The sequence below is a fragment of the Cryptomeria japonica genome, chromosome 8 (assembly GCF_030272615.1).
Source record: "Cryptomeria japonica chromosome 8, Sugi_1.0, whole genome shotgun sequence".
NCBI lineage: Eukaryota > Viridiplantae > Streptophyta > Pinopsida > Cupressales > Cupressaceae > Cryptomeria > Cryptomeria japonica.
In genome coordinates, this window is record NC_081412.1 from 136,408,833 (window position 1) to 136,430,951 (window position 22,119).

Genomic DNA, 22,119 nt, shown 5'->3' on the forward strand with positions numbered 1-22,119 from the left:
TTCTTCACAAAGCAACAAATCAATTTTGCATGGTCATATGCTGATCTGCTTGGACGAGATCTAGATTTAGTAATGCATTATTTGATGGTTAAACTGGGAGCAAAGCTAGTGAAACAAAAATTAAGAAAGATGCATCCACAAGTGGCATTATTAGTAAAGGCAGAGCTTAAAAAATTGTTGGATATCGGATTCATATGAACAATTAATTATCCTGAATGGATCTCCAACTTAGTACTAGTCCGTAAGCCTGATTGCAACATCAGAATATGTATAGATTTTAGAGACATCAACAAAGCTTGTCCTAAGGATGACTTTCCATTGCCAAACATCAACCTGATCGTAGATCTCATAGTAGGTCACGCAATGTTATCTTTGATGGATGGATTCTCTGGCTATAATCAAATAAAAAATTGCATTTGAGATTCAACACAAAACAATGTTTACTTGTCCCTGGGGAAATTTCTGCTACAATGTCATGCCCTTCGGGCTAAAGAATGCAGGTGCTATATACCAACGAGCCATGACCACTATCTTTCATGATCTTATGCACATAATTGTAGAAGATTATGATGATGACCTCTTGAGAAAATCATTAGACAGAGACACACATTTGGACATCCTTTTAGTCATTTTTGATTGGTTGGAAAAATACAAAGTGAGACTAAATTCCAAGAAATATGTCTTTGGAGTAACCTCTAGAAAGCTCCTTAGACACATTATTTCAAAAAGAGGAATTCAAGTCAATCCAGCAAAAGTCAAAGCGATCTTAGAAATGCCACCACCAAGAAATATCAGTCAGCTTCGATCTTTACAAGGAAGACTCTAGTCCATATGAAGATTCATAGCACAACTTGTGGATAAATGTCATCCTTTTTAGCACTTGCTACACAAAAACATCAAATTCTAATGGGATGATAATTGTCAATAGGATTTTAAAATACTCAAAGATTATCTTCTGGATCCACCAGTCTTGATGCCACTAGTCCTAGAACAACCTATGTAGGGGAAAAAGCGAGACTAGGCTAACATGCCCTAATCCTACCTTTTGACACACATTGTGGAATACGAAAGAGCCTAGAGGTATCACACAATTGGCTACTTCTTTTTGTGGAAGAGAGAGCCATGGGCTACCTATTAGGGTATCTATTCCTTTGTTGTAATTGAAAGATAAAATGATGCAAGTTCAATTCCTAACCCTAAAGTGCAAGTATGAACTAATAACAAGATTGCAGAATTGAGATTAAACAATGGAAAGTTGTAAACACAAGGATAAGGCAAGAATGCAGATGCATACCCAGAGTTAAAGTCTAAGTGAAAATGTTCAAGACGGGGGTGCAGGCGCCACTGTCCTGATTCTGCTCCTGAAATTGTTGTTTTGCAACCTGAAAAGCTGTCAGAAATGCTGAAACTTGTTGTTTGACAGAAGGACCAGGGTGCCCAGTGCCCCTATCCCAGGGACCAGGGCACCCAACACCCCTGTCCTAGCAGGACCAGGGCGCCCCACGCCCCTGTCCTGGTCTTTTGCCCTAAAATTTGGTGTGTAGCTCAATTTCTATCTGCTTCTACCGGATCTGCAACTTGCGGCATCATCTGAATCCTGAAATCTGCACTTATATCTGAAAAGGTATGGTGGGCGGCTATATAGGGTTTTGCCTCAGTCAAACCTCTGCTTTGGTGATTTCCACCTCCATGAATAGCCAAGTTGTATTGTAAAAGTAGTGTGCGTGCAGACCTTGTGTGTGTGCAAGATCCTAAAATGCAAGCAAACTAGAGCAACCTAGAAAGTAAACCCTATTTGCTTGTAAATGATAATGTAAATGCTCCAAATCAAGATGCAAAGTGATCTAAAGAATGAATACAAATGATATAATGAGGCTTATGCAAAGACATGAAAACAACATGAAATCATACCCAACCCCATGGGAGGGGTACAAGCCAATCTTTAGTCGGTGATCCCCTATTGCTCTTCAATGTCTTCAAAGCCCTAAATGGATGAATGAAATTGATGAATTCTTGATGGATGGATGTTGAATGTTGTTGAAGTCTTCAAAGATCTACTCTTTCGCTGCATAGAAGGTACCTTAAACCAAAAGTTCCTGAATCCTTTCAAATGAAGAAAGAGAGCTCTTATATATGGAACCCTAGGTCTTAATTTCAACTTTTGGACGACCTAGAGATTGAATCTCCCGCCAATTTCTTGGGGTTAAGCTTTATTTTATGATTGGATTGCGCTCCTAAAATTTCGGGAAAAATGTCCAGGACCGTGTGCACTCCGGGCGCCATGGTCCCAACAACTTTTCACCAAATTTTCAGGGCCGTCGGATATGATGATTTTAGAGAGAATCCCGAAGTTACAGGTGATTTTGAGATGTTTTGACCCCCGAAATCAAGCCCCCAAGTTCAAAATAGGACCTAATTAGGGTTTTTGATTAAATGATGTATTGGAGGAATAAATGAAAGGGGCACACTTTAATGAAAGGGCCCAACTGGAAGATGATGAAATAAGACCATAGACCTAATTAATTTGGTTAATTAAGTGCTAAAGGAAAATGCGATGCAAAGTGCAAGATGCGCCAAGGCGGGAGCTAAACCAAGTGTGAAATTGTACCACCCTAGCAAGTGCGTACAATTTATGATGCTACATTTAGCCCCCACTTTAGTGGTCATATGAACACTACGTGCATATGCAAGCTAAAGTACAGGAAAGTAAACATTATTTGAAAAAGGATATATCCATAAGTCTGTTGAACGAAGCCCCCAGCGGTATCTGCAGTACACGGTTAGGAACCACACCCTACAAAACACATGTTAGATCACAAAATCACCTAATGCTTACTAAGGAAGGTGATGAAAATTCGAGGGTAGCTATATGCCCCCCCCTGTTTCGGCTTGCTAATTTTAGTGAGTTGAAACAGGATATCATGTTTACCACTTTGAATTGTTAAAGAATATTGATGACAAATGCTCACAAGAAGATTTGATATGAGATCAAAAACTAATGGAGAATCATTTGGTAAGAAAGAGGACTAAATCTCAATTCCAACACAACAAAGAGTGTGAGGATTTGAGAGTTCTCTAACACAAGATGAAGGATGTAAATGGAAACAAAATGCAAAGAGAAGAAAAGAAAGGAAAAAAGCATGAATACACACATTGGTGATCCATGAGAAGAATAGTGAGAGAGAAAACATGGACTTCTCGCCCCTAGATCTTGTCTAGGTGATCCATGGGAAAAGGACATGGAAAACTAGCCCCTAGAGTCTGTCAAGGTGATCCATGTGAGGGAGGAGAGTGAGAAAGTCTAGCCTTATGCCGCTAGTTCCACTCAACCTCGTGCATGTGTGTGTAAGGGAGGTTAGAAGCACCTCATAGGAGTCTATGCCTGAGTATGCTTCAACCTGTATATGTATAGTACAAAAGCGTGACATCTCGCTCTAAGAGTTTGTGCTCTGGTTCCGAGAATAATCACCTTGCATAAAAGAAAAATGGAGACATCTCACTCTAAGAGTCTGTGCTCTGGTTCTAAGAATGACCCATTGCTCAAAAAGTGTAATGTTTATGTCATAAGTAAAGTAGAACAAGGATACCTACCTTCATCACAAAAGAAGATACCCCAAAAATACAACAATGTCATAGATCCAAGCAAGAGAGTTTTGCACTCTTTAAGCATGGATAAGATAGTTGAAAAAGGGATATCTTGTAGTATGTGTAAAGGAGATCCTTAGAGGAGAAGAGATCTTTGTACAAAAGACACCTATCCCTGAGAGGAATTGTCTTAGACAAATATAACATCTTCTAGAATAAGACAAAGAAGAGAATAAGAATGCAATACTTCCTTCTTTTGCAAGGTGAAAGTGATTCTTAATGAAGGATGACGCTCTTTTTAACCCAATTGGGAGAGTGAATTCATTATGGATGTATTTTACCAAGTGCAAAAGAGGTTGTATTCAAGGACTTACACCTCTTGTAAGAGATAATCCTTGAACAAACAACAACAAATGCATACAAGGAATAACATCAAGTAATAAAGTTCACACCATCCACAAAATAGGAAAAAGTGGATCCTTAGATAAAAATAAGGAAAGATCATTGCCTCCCAAGGATAAGGACAATGAGAAGGGCTTACACAATCTTCTAGGGAGAGATTTATACATAAGCAAAATGTACTACATACTCACATGAGTTCATGCAAGCAAGACATTAGTGTATGTAAAATGCTCCTCACAGGAAGTGGATAGGATAAGAAAGAGAATACACATCTTCTCCCCTATCTAGGAAAAGAGGATTCTAAAGAAAAGATGATCAATATTTCCACACTATTACCCCAAAGGGAAATTTTAACCATAAAAAGAAGAGATGTATGAAATCACTCTTGTCCCCATAGGAACAAGAGATAACATGGAAAATTAGGCTATTATGTTGCTTCAAAAATATGATTGCACTTGAAATTGTACCATTATGAATGACAATGAGCCCCCAGTAAATGAGATACCAATGTCACATAATGATGAGCAACATAATAGCCATTAATGTTATTTAAAGACATTATAGACTAAATGAGGTATTTGAATATGACATGCTAAATGCTCAACTATAAGTGAGATCAAAAACATGTATAAAATGATAAAAATTGAAGAAGAAAAGTCACAAGAAATCTTAGAAGAGGGATGAGTGTAATTTATTAGAGCCTTATCCCTGGAGGAAAGGACTTTATGATGAATAGGAGATAAAGATTCATAAGTGGATTTAGAAATTTGAGGGGAGTCATAAAGAGATTTGTTCATCGCCAAGATTTCCTTATGAGGGGAATGAGAGTTGATAGAAGTAGAAGATGATTTAGTTGAAGTGAGATCATCATCACTACTAAATATAGCATTCACATTGAGAGATGGTCTTTTAGATGCTTTGGTGGGCCTAGAAAGATTATATCCAAGTCCAAATGAATATTCATGCATGTTATGTTCTAAAGGAACTTTAATTCCTTGTTCATTTGTGCCACAACCATTTCCACTATAGCCACTCTTAGCCAAAATGTGAAAACCACGACCATGAAGGGATGCTAAATCAGAGAGGGATGGTGATTCCCCACAGATCTCAGAGCTATTTGTATTAGAGGAAGATGTTGAAGAGTTATTTGAATCAGAGGTAGCCACAAAGTTGTTACTAAATTACTTAGACAAAGTGGGCTTCTCTTTAGTTTCTTCCTTAGATTTTCCCTTCTCAATCTTAGGCACTCTATATTCTCCTACAAAAGTAGTGTGTAAGTCTAAAGATCCCCAATCATCATCCAAGAGAGCCTTTTTAGGAGAAAAGATATCTTTGGGAGAAGATTCTGATTGAGTAGAAGGATCAAGAGTACTAGAGGGGACAAAATCCTTAAAGGAAGTAGATGCATTTGAAGTGGTAGAAGGATTGGAAGTAGTTGAACAAGAAGATCCAGTTCGTAATGGTTCTTGAAGATTAGTATCAGCTAGCAAGGTGTATGTTATATTGTCATAAATGAATTTGACTCGCCCATGCAAAGTTAAGGGGACAACTTGCATACTATGAAGCCAAGGTCTCCCTAATAGAAGATTGTAAGTCAAATTACTAGAGATGACATGAATAGGTGTAGGTAAAGTAACGGGACCTACTGTAATAGGTAAGATTATGATACCCAAACATTCTTTACCAACACTATCAAAGCCTCGAATAGAAATAGAAGAACATTTAATGAGAGAATGATCCACATTAAGCTTGTCCAATAAATCAATACTACAAACATTAAGGTCAGATCCATTATCTACCAGTGTTCATCTTATAGCAGTGTCATTTATGATAACCACAATCATCAAGGGATCATATTGATGTTGAATTTCACTAGTAGGCAATTCATCTTGAGTAAACACAATTTGAGCTTTAGGATTCATCACAGAGTTAACCAAAGACACTATATTACTAGATGTATTAGGTGGAGGAACATTCAAATCTTTCAAGGCATCTTGTAACATTCCATGATGAGCGGAAGAAGTTTGAACCAAATCCCAAATAGAAATCTTTGTCGGAGTAGTTTTAAGCTATTCAATAAGATCATAGTCCTTACTAAGCATTTGTGAAATACGTGGAGCTTGCGGAAGAATTGGTTGAGGATTAGGAAGAGAAACTGGAGTAACAGGAGGAGGATTAGGCTGCCTATTATTTCTAGTATTATAAGTATGGGCAACTGCATTATAACTCTCTCTAGTTAATTGCTTGGCATAACTATAAGGACTTATAGGTTTTCTTCCTTGCACAGTGATGATAGGTTTATTTAGAGTAAGAAAGGAATATGACCATACCCTCCTTGGACAGTAAGGAGAGGTGATTTAGGAACTCGAAAGGTGGGAGAAGTATAAGCACCTTGGACTTCAAAGAGAGGCTTATTATGCTCATTCAGGTTTATCATGTTAACTAATTTAGAAGTTTTGTTCTTGTCTAAAGATTTCGATAAAGCCACAAAGTCATCAAGAGCATCATCCAACAAAGCATGATCATATCGATTAAAAGGTTTATCTTTTGATTCAAAAGGAGACATCTCTTCATAGAGGGGATCATTGAAAACAACCATGTTACTAGATTTAGTGGAGGAGTTGATAGGAATGTACCCTTGAGAGGAATCATTCGACTTATCTTTCTCATCACAATGAAATGGCATAGTAACAATGTTTATGAGTTTTTGGTAAAATGAAGGTTTAGTATCTTTAGGGTTCAAAAACTCATCTAAAGCTTCATCTAATTCATCTTGGCTATACTCATAATCAACATAATTGCATACATCATCATAAATATGAACATCTTGCAAATAAAAATCTGACATTTTGAAATAAAGATTGCATAAAACTTAAACACACAATGCAAAGAAACAAAGAAACACAGTCTTTCTTTTCCCTCCTTTTTTTTCTTTTTTTAATGAAAATGAAACTTAAATGAAACACACTAAATCTAGATCTAGATCTAACAAATGCAATGCAAGAGAAAGCAATAAGTTCGATTCACGTCGGGTTCACCAAAATGTGTAGGGGAAAAAGCGAGACTAGGCTAACATGCCCTAATCCTACCTTTTGACACACATTGTGGAATACGAAAGAGCCTAGAGGTATCACACAATTGGCTACTTCTTTTTGTGGAAGAGAGAGCCATGGGCTACCTATTAGGGTTTCTATTCCTTTGTTGTAATTGAAAGATAAAATGATGCAAGTTCAATTCCTAACCCTAAAGTGCAAGTATGAACTAATAACAAGATTGTAGAATTGAGATTAAACAATGGAAAGCTGTAAACACAAGGATAAGGCAAGAATGTAGATGCGTACCCGGAGTTAAAATCTGAGTGAAAATGTTTGGGATGGGGGCGCAGTCGCCACTGTCCTGATTCTGCTCCTGAAACTATTGTTTTGCAACCTGAAAAGCTGTCGGAAATGCTAAAACTTGTTGTCTGACAAAAGGACCAGGGCGCCCAACGCCCCTGTCCTGGCAGGACCAGGGCACCCCATGCACCTGTTCTGGTCTTTTGCCCTGAAATTTGGTGTGTAGCTCAGTTTCTGTCTGCTTCTGTCGGATCTGCAACTTGCGGCGTCATCCGAATCTCGAAATCTGCACTTATATCTGAAAAGGTATGGTGGGTGGCTATATAGGGTTTTGTCTCAGTAAAACCCCCACTTTGGTGATTTCCACCTCCATGAATAGCCAAGTTGTATTGTAAAAGTAGTGTGTGTGCAGACCTTGTGTGTGTGCAAGATCCTAAAATGCAAGTAAGCAAACTAGAGCAACCTAGAAAGTAAACCCTAATTGCTTGTAAATGATAATGTAAATGCTCCAAATCGAGATGCAAAGTGATCTAAAGCATGAATACAAATGATATAATGAGGCTTATGAAAAGACATGAAAACAACATGAAATCATACCCAACCCCAAGGGAGGGGTACAAGCCAATCTTCAGTCGGTGATCCCCTATTGCTCTTCAATGTCTTCAAAGCCCTAAATGGATGAATGAAATTGATGAATGCTTGATGGATGGATGTTGAATGTTGTTGAAGTCTTCAAAGATCTGCTCTTTCGCTGCATAGAAGGTCCCTTAAACCAAAAATTCCCAGATCCTTTCAAATGAAGAAAGAGAGCTCTTATATATGAAACCCTAGGTCTTAATTTCAACTTTTGACTGACCTAGAGATTGAATCTCCCGCCAATTTCTTGGGGTTAAACTTTATTTTATGATTGGATTGCGCTCCTAAAATTTTGGGAAAAATGTCCGGGACCGTGTGCACTCCGGGCGCCATGGTCCCAACAACTTTTCACCAAATTTTCAGGGCCGTCGGATATGATGATTTTAGAGAGAATCTCGAAGTTATAGGTGACGAGATGTTTTGACCCCCAAAATCAAGCCCCCAAGTTCAAAATAGGACCTAATTAGGGTTTTTGATTGAATGATGTATTGGAGGAATAAAATGAAAGGGGCACACTTTAATGAAAGGGCCCAACTAGAAGATGATGAAATAAGACCTTAGACCTAATTAATTTGATTAATTAAGTGCTAAAGGAAAATGCGATGCAAAGTGCAAGATGCGCCAAGGCGGGAGCTAAACCAAGTGTGAAATTGTACCACCCTAGCAAGTGCGTACAATTTATGATGCTACACAACCATTGTTAGCAAAGAAAAGGCAGTATATTACATCAGTCATACTTTGGTTGGTTATGAGTTAAACTACATACCAATTGAGCGTGTATGTCTCGCTATGGTTTTTGCTTCATAGAAATTACAACATTACATGGTAACTCATAAAACTAAGCCGGTCGCAAGGATTGATCCATTTAAGTATCTTCTTAATTAGGTGATGCTTACTGGCAGACTAGCCAAATGGGTGATGCTCTTGAGTGAATTTGACATTGAATACATGGACAGAAAAGCAATAAAGGAACAAGCTATCACAAATCACTTGGCAGATGCACCCATGATAGATGATACTCCTCTAATTTCAAAGTTTCCAGATGAATCCATCCTAGCGGTAACACATGAAGCCTTGGAAACTGTACTTTAATGGCTCGTACACGCAACATGGTGCAGGAGCTGGCATCCTCTTTATCACACCTCAAGGGGATTACATTCCCAAATAATACCAATTGTCATTTCCTTGCACTAATAACATAGTAGAATATGAGGCATTAACAACTAGATTATGGATTGCAATTCAGTGGAAGATCCAGGAACTTCATATTTTTGGGGACTCTCAACTTGTAATTCATCAAGAAATCGATGACTACCAAACAAAGGATGAAAAATTAATGCCTTACAAGAAAATGGTAGATGACTACAAGCAACAATTCATAAAGATAACCTTTGAGCAGATACCAAGAGAGCAGAATCAAGCCGTAGATGTCATGGCTACTATTGCCTCACTGATTAATCTACCGCACAATGAAACTCGCTATGAGTTCTTGGTGGATATCCTTTTGGTTTCCTCATATGAGATTACTCCTACTGAGATGATATGTGTTGTTGGTCCTATTTCCCAGTTATACGGTTCCATTTTTGCATACCTTCATAACAACACCCTTCCTCCTGACTTATCCAACAACCAATGCCGCACTTTCATTTGCCAATCTTCCCGATATGTCATTTTAGTCGATATCTTATACCGTTGAGGTCTAGATGGCACTCTTCTTAGATGTTTAGAAAGGGACGAAGCTTAGATTGCGTTATGCAAAGTTCATGAAGGTGTATGTGGTCCACATTCTAGTGGTCCTACCTTAGCCAAGAAACTCATCAGGACTGGATATTACTAGCCCAATATAGAAAAATATTCATATCAGTTTGTCAATAAATGTAAGCAATGTCAAATTCATAGAGACCTTATTCATACGCCAGCACAAGAACTTCAACCGATTGTGATTCCTTGGCCCTTTCATCAGTGGGAACTCGATCTGAGAGGCAAGATGCACCCTCCTTCCAATGGCCACAAATTCATTATCACTGCCATAGAGTATTTCACAAAATTGATTGAAGATGCGCCTCTTACACAAGTCACTGGAAAATAGATTGCTACATTCATTCTTAACTATATCATTTGCCGGTACCATATTCCTCTTTCCATCATCACCGACAATGGATGTCCCTTCAAAAATCGGGATGTTCATGAGCTTTGTGATCACTTCCATATTACCCATTGTTTCTCTACTCCCTATTAACCCCAAGGTAATGGTCAAGTTGAGGCGTCTAATAAAACTATTCTTAAAATCCTCAAAAATATAGTCAATGACACTGGCCGAAATTGATATATCCAATTTAATCCTGCACTTTAGGCTTATCGTACAAGTGCTCACACACCTACAAGAGCCACACCTTATTCACTTTTCTATGGCGCTAAAGCTATCCTGCCTATTGAGGTCAAGTTACCCTCTTTACGAGTCTCTTTGCACAACATTATCAGTGATGAAGACTACAAGGTCTCTCGCTTACAAGAACTAGAACTATTGGATGAACTAAGACAAACTACTTTCAATCATCTCAAGGCTTATCAACAACGAATGAGTCGTATTTACAATCACAAGGTAAAGCCTCGAACATTTGAGGTAGGCAACTTAGTTCTCAAAGAAAATCCTAAAAATCAGCAAGGCAAAGAGAAGAAGGGTAAGTTCAAACCAAATTCGCTTGGTCCTTACATCACTACAACAATCTATGGATCCGGTGCATATCAACTCTCAACCCAAGAGGGCGAACCTTTGGAGGATCCTATCAACCGCATGCACCTTCACAAGTTTTACACATAGCTCTTTAGAATATCCTAATTCAAAAATTTTAAAAAAAAATTTAAAAATATAAAAAATACAAAAAAATCATAAAAATAAAAAATCGTTACTTGGTGAAAACCTAGCAAACAGGCACCTTGTGACACAAAAAAATTAAAAAAATGTAAAGAGAAATAAATTTGTCCAATAGTGAACCACTTCGATGGTGCCCTGGGAAAGTACCATGGTGAAAACCAGGCCACTGGCTCCATGTTTAGAGATATTTCTCCTCCCTCCTTCAGGATTCCATTTCATCCTTTCACTTTGCACACACTCACAACCTATCCATCCATAATAACCTTACCCATTCCCATCATGGCTTGTTATTGATGTACCTAGGATTGGTTAGCCATTCATAATAATCCTTCCTTTTCATCCCTTTCCATCCATAATAAATCAGCTCCTATCCGTGGCTAAGGCAAATCCTCAGTCAAGTGATGGGTGTGGAACTAAGAGCATCACATGTTCCGAGGAGTATAGTTTCTTCCAGTTTTCTTCAGTCTATCCATGCACAATCCATAATAAAGTAACACTTGCATCACAGATCCACAATAAAGTATCAATTTCATGGATTTGGTCAGTTTCAGATGAGAAGTAAATAGAAGCAATGGGCTTCAACAAATCAAATCTTTCAATAGACTCAAACAACATTATGGTTCAGTGCTATCTATCCTTTTGTGAAAGTAAACATTGTGACCACAATCAAATAGACTTATACAAGTGACAAGAGACATTAAACTTGAGGACTATAGTGGATTTTGGTGTTGAGTCTTGGTTTTCTTTTGATTTTATCTTTTGGTGACATGTCTTTTAGCTTTTTTGGGATGTCTCTATCTAGAGATTTTATCTCCAGGATGTCTTTGACTAGAAAGGAAAGGATGGGGTATCATCACCTATTTTTATTTGATGTCTGTGGATTGTCTCTTAGTAATGCTATGACTTGTCCAAAAATATGAGGACACTATGAGTCTAGTGTGAACTGGGGCATTCTTTGTTTGTGACTGTCTAATCTCCATGCAAATGGGTACAACGACTTTCAGGGTCGAACATATACCTCTATTGTCTAGCCTATTTGCCATAATAAAACTCAATGATGATAATAGCACAAGAAGCTCTTTCACTTACATATCTTCTATCTTTCATCCTTCCCGAGTCTGTGTAGCCTTCTATCACATGACTGAGTATAATGACATGCCAAAAATATTTGCATTTCATGTATTTTGCACCTGCATTACCACATATTAGCATTTCATACATATAGATATCACAATTTGCACCATATCATGTACACAACACATGTTAGGAAATTTTATATTCTCATCATGTAAATAGTTCTTCACATTATCATATTCATCTACATTTCATACATTCACATTTTCATCATGCATGACATATAAAAACATAAAAGAACAAAAATATTGCATTTCATCATGTACATATTTGCATCCATATCATAAGCATCATATAGAAACAAGCATCACATAGAAGCAACATCACATAGGTACACATGCATATAGCTGTTGTAATGATGAATCATCTCATATATATATATATATATATATATATATATCAAAATCTTAAGTGTCATGATACAATGACGTCAAAATACATATGGCTACAAAATCACCCAAAGGTATCATCATATAAAATGGTACAAAATTGATACATAGGGAGCCATCTAAGGCTATGATGAACTCCCTCCCTTGGAGCCAGCTGGCCTCAACAGATTATGAGCCCTGGAAGGACCTACCCCAGGATCATCACTCTTGCCCCCTCTATCCGGTGGTGGTGGAGGACCCATGACCCCACCACTAGATGCCAGTCTCCTATCTCTCCCTCTAGTGGTCATCATAGTCCGTGACGGTTTCTAGAAGCTCCTATCCCGCTGATCTGGTGGCACCATTCTATAGTACAGTTCTCTCTAGTAGGCTATCTCCTCCCCTACCCGCAAAACATAGGCATATCTGGCTCCTATGTCCTCTGATGCATGCTTGCCTTCCCTCAGTGTTGTCTTAGCCTCTGTATAGCGCTGAATATCCTGATCCATCTCTCACTCAGTTTCCCTTAGCTATCTCTTGAGCTTGGCCCCATCCCTTTCCAGATCCTAGATCTCATCTGCCTATCCCTAGCAGATCTCCCTCAAGGATAGTATCTCATCCTCCTCATGCCCTCTCCCCTCACCCTGTCCCTATGGTTTCTCCTATCCCTATCCCTATCCCTGTCCCTATCCCTATCCCTATCCCTATCCCTATCCCTGTACCTATCTGGGAACCTATGTTGCTAGCACTTGTAACGACAATCCACCCTTACCCCTCACTACATGCACCTGTCTCTCCTCTTCGCCCTCTCTCCTCTAAGCCACCCTCCTCTCTGCTACTGCACCCCACCTCTACCATTGACCTCTTCCTCCACCATCTCCACCATCATCTCCACCATCTCCACCATCACCCTCTATCGACTCCCCTGGATCCATCAGCCATGGAAACAGATGCCCTGCCTAATATGGATTGTACTTCGCATCCATCCCCACATCCTCCACATCCGCCCAAATATCCCAAGGCATGGGAACCATCTCTAGCATCTATGTCATAGCCTAATCATAAGACAATAATGGCCCTAAATTCACCTGATCCCTCATCGTCTGTGCATACATCCCTAACCCCAGTGGCATCTGTTGTATCTTGCCAAACTGCCTGCATACCCTTTCAATCAACTACCACTCAATAATATATGGTGTCCTCCTTATCAGATACCTACTCTGAAATACATATGGTAGCTCCACTACGTCATCCTCCCACTCCTCATAGTCTAAGTAGGGCCTCCATACCACACTTTCTATGTCATCAATCACCCGACACCAATACTCTAGCCTCCCAATCTGTGGCTGAGAAGTAATCATATTATATAGATGCACATAACTGCACCCATGTCCCCTGTCTCTAAAATGTGTTAGAAATGTAATTGGCAAATGCTCATATGCCCATACCTATAGTAACATCACTTTGCATCCTAATCCTATCGATCCATGATATACAAACTGATGCAACTCATAATACAAGTGTGCCAACAGACATGACCCCCATGCAAACTTGGTGTGCTCAATCACCAATGTCTCCAGTATCCTCCCCCATCCCATAACCAACCCTCATGTTTCCCTGTTCGAACATAGGAACCCACTGATCACTCCTACTAGCACCGTCGGTAGTACCAATCCTATCACTGTCATGGTATCCCAAGCCCCATGTCCTACCTTCATCTCTAGTCTTGGATCCTAAAATACTTGTCTCAGTGCATCCCTATCTCCCTCTCGATCATAAGGAACTAACTCCTCAATGATCAGTATCCTTAGTATCCTATACACATCCTCTAAGGTGATTGTCAACTCACCCATCGACAAATAAAACGTGCATGTCTCTAAGTACCATCTCTCAGCTAATGCAATCAATAATCCCATGTTCACCCAAAACTTAGGCACATACATAATATATCACAATCCCATAGCTTCAACTGCAGCTCTATCCTCAAATGTTAGCTCTGTTCGCAAACTCTGAGTCGAAGGGAATCTCTCCCATGACTCCAGCATAGGTAGGTCCTCTTGTAGTCAAGCAAATCAATTATGTCAATCCTAGTGGTACTCCCTGTTCATCACAAAGTGTTGCTTTTTATCCTAGTGCTTATATATATATATATATATATATATATATATATATATATATATATATATATATATATATATATATATATATATATATATATATATATATATATATATATATATATATATATATATATATATATCATATGGCACTCTATCCTAGTGGTACTCCCTATTCATCACAAAGTGCTTCTTTTTATCCCAGTGGTACTCCCTATTCATCACAAAGTGTTGCTTTTTATCCTAGTGCTTATATCTATCATATTGTACTCCCTGTTCATCACAAAGTGCTGATTTTATCTTATCTCCTAGGACACCTACTTGAGTGTATCCTCTTGAGTAGCTTATCCAATTGACAACATATGTTCTATGACAGAATTGTCAATTTCAACTTAATCCAATTGGCAACATATGTTCTATCACAAAATTGTCAATTTCTATGGTACTCCCTGCTCATCACAAAGTGCCTCGCTCTATCCTATCCTAGGCTCTCTATTGGAGTGTATCCTCTTAAGTAGTTTCCTGATTTGCAATGTATATTTTATCACAGAACTATCAATCCCAGCCCTGTCTGCTATCCTAGTCTTCCCTAGAGGACCTGTTTGAGTGTATCCTCTTAGCAGCTTATCCAATAGACAACGTATGTTTATCATAGAACTATCGATTCGGTCTTGAAGGCATAAATGCGCATTCATGACACAAACATGCTTACATACTACACAAACATTTATGTATTTCATAGATGCGCTTGAAACACATAGACGTGCCTCTATTCTGCATAGACGCACCTGCCCTGCATAAACGTGCTCGCATATGACATAGACTCTTTTAGACTCATAGACGTGGTTACACTTTGCATAGACACACCTAACCTACCTAGACGTGCCTAGCACCAATGCAGATGCGCCTTCCCGTCTTTTGACCCGCTTGACATTTTTTGCAACATACCTAATGCACATTTATTACCCTACCTAACATGCATTTATGACAACAATTAATGCAACAAATGTACAAGGAAGTTTTGTGGAACTTACCGGCTCTCCTGCATCTATTGGCCACTGATATCGGCGAACGTGATCAAATCTGTGCACCAATGCCATCGCTACTAACTACTCTCTGCTCTCTCTACACTCTGATCTCTTAGGTGTGTGGATGACAATGAGGATTTTTTCCCTCATAGTCTATCTTATAGACTACCCTAGCCCTAGTCTCTCGATCTAGTCTTCTTTATTTCGTGACTCTATCACTCTATCCTATCTTGTCAGTCATTTCTAGCCTTTCTTTCTTATCGAGAGATTGTCTGTGATTTTTTCAGACATTTTATTGGCTATGAGCGCTTAAATAAATATTATATATTTATTTAATAGTTATTCTTCTATTAAATAGTTAATTTGAAAAGATTAATTTATTTAATTCATCTATCCTATTCCCCTAAATAATTAAATATCTAATATTTAATGGTTATTCTCCTATCCTATAGTCTCAAATATTAAATGATTTCCTAAATTATTTAATCCCTCTTATCCAACTCACCCTCTATCTCCACTTCATCTTCCCTTTGCCAACTCATCCATCATGTGGCTAAGGAAATTAATATTTCTTAAATAGTAATTCATCATTTATCTCCAACCTCCAAATTTACTGAATATTGTGTACGTACACATATTTTATAACCTCCTTCTATATTCTCTCCAATAACCCCTACATCTTAGGAAGGACTTGAGTCCACTTGTCCTCTCATGCCTAAATCTTCTCCAACCATCCCTAGATTCCCTCAGTCAGCAACCCAGTCAAGGTGAGATGAGTGACACTTGTCTTGTCCTTCCCCCTTTCTCTCAACCTTCACCTTTACTCACAACCATCCAAATTTGTAGATCTGATCATGAACATTGATTTGAGCCACATCATCTTATCCTCTCAAGGCTATAAAATCAAGAGCTTCAGTTGAGAGAGAGTTAGACTTCAAGTGAATTTGCAAGCCAATCATTTGTAAAACTTATGCATCCGTAAGTTTTAATCTTGAAGCAAAATAGCAATTAGTATTTTAGCATAATCATGTAGTAGTGCATATAATAGCACTTGTGAACTATCAGTTATTAGTCCATTCTTCATATGCCATCTTGGAAACTATCAGTGCTTGTCTCAGAGCACACCATCTGCAACCAAAGACAATGGAGTTAGGATAAAATGAGACATAAATCATGAAGGTAATAATAGTATTTTTATTTCATATGTATTTCATGTAGTTTCATTGGTTGAGATTGGATTTCCTGTAGCATTTCCATTGGTATTTTGTGAAACTAACTTGTTGCAGGTAGCATTCTGAGGATGAAATTCAAGTTGACACAAGGATTTTTTCCCTCGTAGTCTATCTTATAGACTACCCTAGCCCTAGTCTCCCAAGTCAGTCTTCTTTATTCCATGACTCTATCACTCTATCCTATCTTATCAGTCATTTCTACACTTTCTTTCTTATCAAGAGATTGTCTATAATTTTTTCAGACATTTTCATCCAATCTCTCAAGGGAGCATATCATTCCCATCTTGGGGCAACTTTGTATCAGTTCATCTTATCTTCTTTGAAACAATGCAACAAGCTACAATGTCTCAAAGAGGGGCAAAATGTAGACTCCTAAAATTGTCCTGTCTAATTAAATAAATATTTTTATTTATTTAATTATTATCCTAATTCTTCTATTAATTAAATGAATCATTATTTATTTAATTAATTCATTTACCTTCTTCTTGCCTTATTTCTCATTTAAATAAATACATTTATTTATTTAAATTGTCCTTTTCCTAAATTAAATAAATATTTTATTTATTTAAGTGATCCCACTTCTTCTATTAATTAAATGAATCTTTATTTATTTAATAAATTCATTAACCTTTTCTACTTATGACACATGTCATTCATCTCTTAATTCCTATACTACCTACCCTCTCATTATTTTATTATTTCTTCTACCTACCCTTTAATCCTAGCCAACCACTTATCTTTTACACCTCTTAATCTTATCCCTCCATTTCCTACAGTGTCTTCTATATAAGAGGATGCTTCTTTCATTATCAATCCTCCCGATCATTCTAGCATTGGAACTTTCATATGCGATTTAGCTATCAACCACATTTCCGTTCTTTGTTGAGCTCTTGTGCACACATAAAATCTGAGAGCAAATATATCAAGCAAGATCAATGGAGATAGGAAGAATGGAGATTCAAACCCTATTGGACATGTGATGGTATAATCTTTTTTATTTTGTTGATTTACATTGTCTTAGGTAATCTTCATATGTTATGGTGGATCTTTGTTGTTGTTAGGCTAGGGTTTTGTGGTTGAATCTATTTTAGTCTTTCAATATTGTTGTTTCCATTTTTACCATAAACAACCCCATAGGACACCATATGACCCCTTAGAATATAGTATTGTCCTAAGGTGTCATATGGTGTGCTAAGGGGTCATATGGTGTCGTTAGGGGTCGTGTGGGGTCTAATAGAGCCACACAAGTGTTAGAACACCATATGACCTCTTAGGACACCATATGACCCCTTAGGACATCATGTGGTCTTCAACGGTCATATGGTGTGCTAAGGAGTCATATGGTGTTGTTAGGGGTCATGTTGGGTCCTAAGGGGCCACACATGTGTTAGAATGCCATATGAATACTTAGGACAACATATGACCCCTTAGTACATCATATAGTCCTAAGGGGTCATATGGTGTGCTAAGGGGTCATATGGTGTCGTTAGGGGTCATGTGGGGTCCTAATGGGGCCACACATGTGTTAGAACACCATATGACTCTTTAGGACACAATATGACCCATTAGGACAACATATGGTCCTAATGGGTCATAAGGTCTCGTTAGGGATTATGTGGGGTACTAAGGGGCAACACATATGTTAGAACACCATATGATGCCTTAGTAACCATATGACCCCTTAGGACATCATATGGTCCTAATGTGTAATATGGTGTGCTAAGGAATCGTATGCTTTTGTTAGGGGTCATGTTGGGTCCTAATGGGGCCACACATGTGTAATAACACCATATGACCCCTTAGGACATCATATGGTCCTAAGGGGTGATATGGTGTGGTAAGAGGTCATATGGTGTCGTTAGTGGTCATGTGGGGTCCTAATGGGGCCACACATGTATTAGAACACCATATGATCGCTTAAGACACAATATGACCCATTAGGACATCATATGGTGCTATGGAGTGGTATGGTGTGCTAAGGGGTCATATGATTTCATTAGGGGTCATGTGGGGTCCTAGAGAGGCACAAATGTGTTAGAACACCATACGACACCTTAGGACACTATATGACCCTTTAGAACATCATATGGTCCTAATGGGTCATATGGTGTGCTAAAGGGTCATACGGTGTCCTTAAGGGTCGTGTGGAGTCCTAATGGTATAACACATGTGTTAGAACACCATATGACCCCGTAGGACAACATATAACCCCTAGGGAATCATATGGTCCTAAGGGGTCATATGGTGTGCTAAGGGGTCATATGGTGTCGTTAGTGGTCATGTGGGGTCCTAGTGGACCACAGATATGCTACAACACCATATGACCACTTAGGACACCATATGACCCCTTAGGACATCATATGGTCCTAAGGGGTCATATGGTGTGCTAAGGGGTCACATGGTGTTTTTAGGGGTCATGTCGGGTCCTAATAGTGCCACACATGTGCTACAACACCATACGACCCATTAGGACACCATATTGCCCCTTAGGACATCATATGGTCCTAAGGGGTCATATCATGTGCTAAGGGGTCATATGGTGTCATTATGGGTCATGTGGGGTCCTAATGAGGCCACACATTTTTTAGAACATCATATGACCCCTTAGGACACCCTATGACCCCTTAGGACATTATATGGTCCTAAGGGGCATATGATGTACTAAGGGATCATATGGTGTCTTTAGGGGTCATATAGGGTCATAAGGGGCCACACATGTGTTAGAACACCGTATGAGCCCTTAGGACACCATAGGACCCCTTAGGAAATTATATGGTCCTATAGTGTCATATGGTGTGCTAAGGGGTCATATGGTGTCATTAGAGGTCATGTGGGGTCTTAACAGGTCAACACATCTGTTAAAATGCCATACGATCCCTTAGGACACCATATGACCCTTTAGGACATCATACAGTTCTAAGGGGTTATATGGTGTTGTTAGGGGTCATGTAGCATGCTAAGAGGGCACGTGTGTTTTATAACACCATATGACCGCTAAGGACACCATATGACCCCTTAGAACACCATATGGTCCTAAGGGGCCATATAGTGTGCTAAGGGGTTATATGGTGTCATTAGGGGTCATGTGGGGTCCTAATTGGGCCACACATGTGTTAGAACACCATATGACACCTTAGGACACAATATGACCAGTTAGGACATCATATGGCCCTAAGGGGTCATATGGTCTTGTTAGGAGTCACATGGGGTCATAATGGGGCCACACATGTGTTAGAGAACCATATGACCCCTTAGGACATCATATGGTCCTAAGGGGTCATATGGTGTGCTAAAGGGTCATATCATGTCATTAGGGGTCATGTTGTGTCCTAAGGTGCCACACATGTGTTAGAACACCATATGACCCCTGAGGACATCATATGGTCCTAAAGGGTCATATGGTTTGCTAAGGGGTCATATGGCTTCGCTAGGGATCATGTGGGGTCCTAAGGGGCCACACGTGTGTTAGAACACCATATGACCCCTTAGGACATCATATGGTCCTAATGTGTCATGTGGTGTGCTAAAGGGTCATAAGTGTCATTAGGGGTAATGTGGGGTCCTAATGGAGCGACACATGTGTTAGAACACCATATGACCCCTTAGGACACCATATGATCCCTTAGGACATCATATGGTCCTTAGGGGTCATATCGTGTGCTAATGGGTCATATAGTATCGTTACAACTCATGTAGGGTCCCAAGGGGCCACACATGTGTTAGAACACCATATGACCCCTTAGGACACTATATGACCCCTTAGGACATCATATGGTGCTAAGTAGTCATATGGTGTTGTTAGGTGTCATATGGGGTGGTAATGGGGCCAAACATGTTTTATAACACCATATGACACCTTAGGACACCATATGACCCCTTAGGACATCATATCATCCTAAGGGGGCATATGGTGTGCTAACATGTCATATGATGTTATTAGGGATCATGTGGTGTCCTAAGAGGCCACACATGTTAGTACACCATATGACCCCTTAGGACATCATATGATCTTAAGGGGTCATATGATTTTTTTAGGAGTCATGTGAGATCCTAATGGTGCCACACATGTGTTAGAACATTATATGACCCCTTAGGACACTATATTGTCCTAAGAGGTCACATGGTGTGTTAAAGGGTAATATGGTGTCATCAGCAGTCATGTGGGGTACTAATGGGGCCACACATTTGTTAGAACACCATGTGATCCCTTATGACACCATATTAACCATTAGGATATCATATGGTCCTAAGTGGTCATATGGTGCACTAAGGGGTCAAATGGTGTCGTTAGGGATCATGTGGGGTATTAAGTGGATACAAATGTGTTAGAACACCATATGAACCCTTAGGACACCATATGACACCTTAGGACATCATATGGTCCTAAGGCATCATATGGTGTCATTTGGAGTCATTTGGGGTCCTAATGGGGCCGCATAAGTGTTAGAACACCATGTGAGCCCTTAGGACACAATATGAGCCCTTAGGACATCATATGGTCCTCAAGGGTCATATGGTGTGCTAAGGAGACATATGGTGTCATTAAGGGTCATGTCATGTCCTAATGGTGTCATTAGGGTTCATGTTGGGTCCTAATGGGGCCATACATGTGTTAGAGCACCATATGACCCCTTAGGACATCATATGACCCCTTAGGATATCATATGGTCCTATGATTCCTTATGGTCTGCTAAAGTGTCATTTGGTGTCATTAGGGGTCATGTAGGGTCCTAAGGGGCCACACATGTGTTAGAACACCATATCACCTCTTATGACAACATATGAACCCTTAGGAATCCATATGATCCCTTAGGACATCATATGGTCATAAGGGGTCATATGGTGTGCTAAGGGGTCATATGGTGTCATTAGTGATCATGTGGGGTCCTAATGGGTCCATATATGTGTTAGATCGCCATATGACTCCTTAGGACACCATATGACCCCTTAGGACATCATATGGTCCTAAGGAATCTTATAGTGTTCTAAGGGGTCATATGGTGTCGTTAAGGGTCATGTAGGGTCCTAAGGGGCCACACATGTGTTAGAACACCATATGACCCCTCAAGACACCATCTGATCTTTTAGGACATCATATGGTCCTAAGGGGTCATATGGTGTTGTTAGGTGTCATGTGGGGTCGTAATGGGGCCACATATTTGTTAGAACACGATATGACCCCTTAGGACATCATATGGTCCTAAGGGGTCATATGGTGTGCTAAGGGGTCATTTGGTGTCTTTAGGGATCATGTGGGGTCTTAAGGCCCCACACATGTGTTAGAATGTCATACGACCCTTCAGGACACCATATGACCCTTTAAGGCATTATATGGTCCTAAAGAATCATATGATGTGCTAATGGGTCATATGGTATTGTTAAGGATCATGTAGGGTCCTAAGGGGTC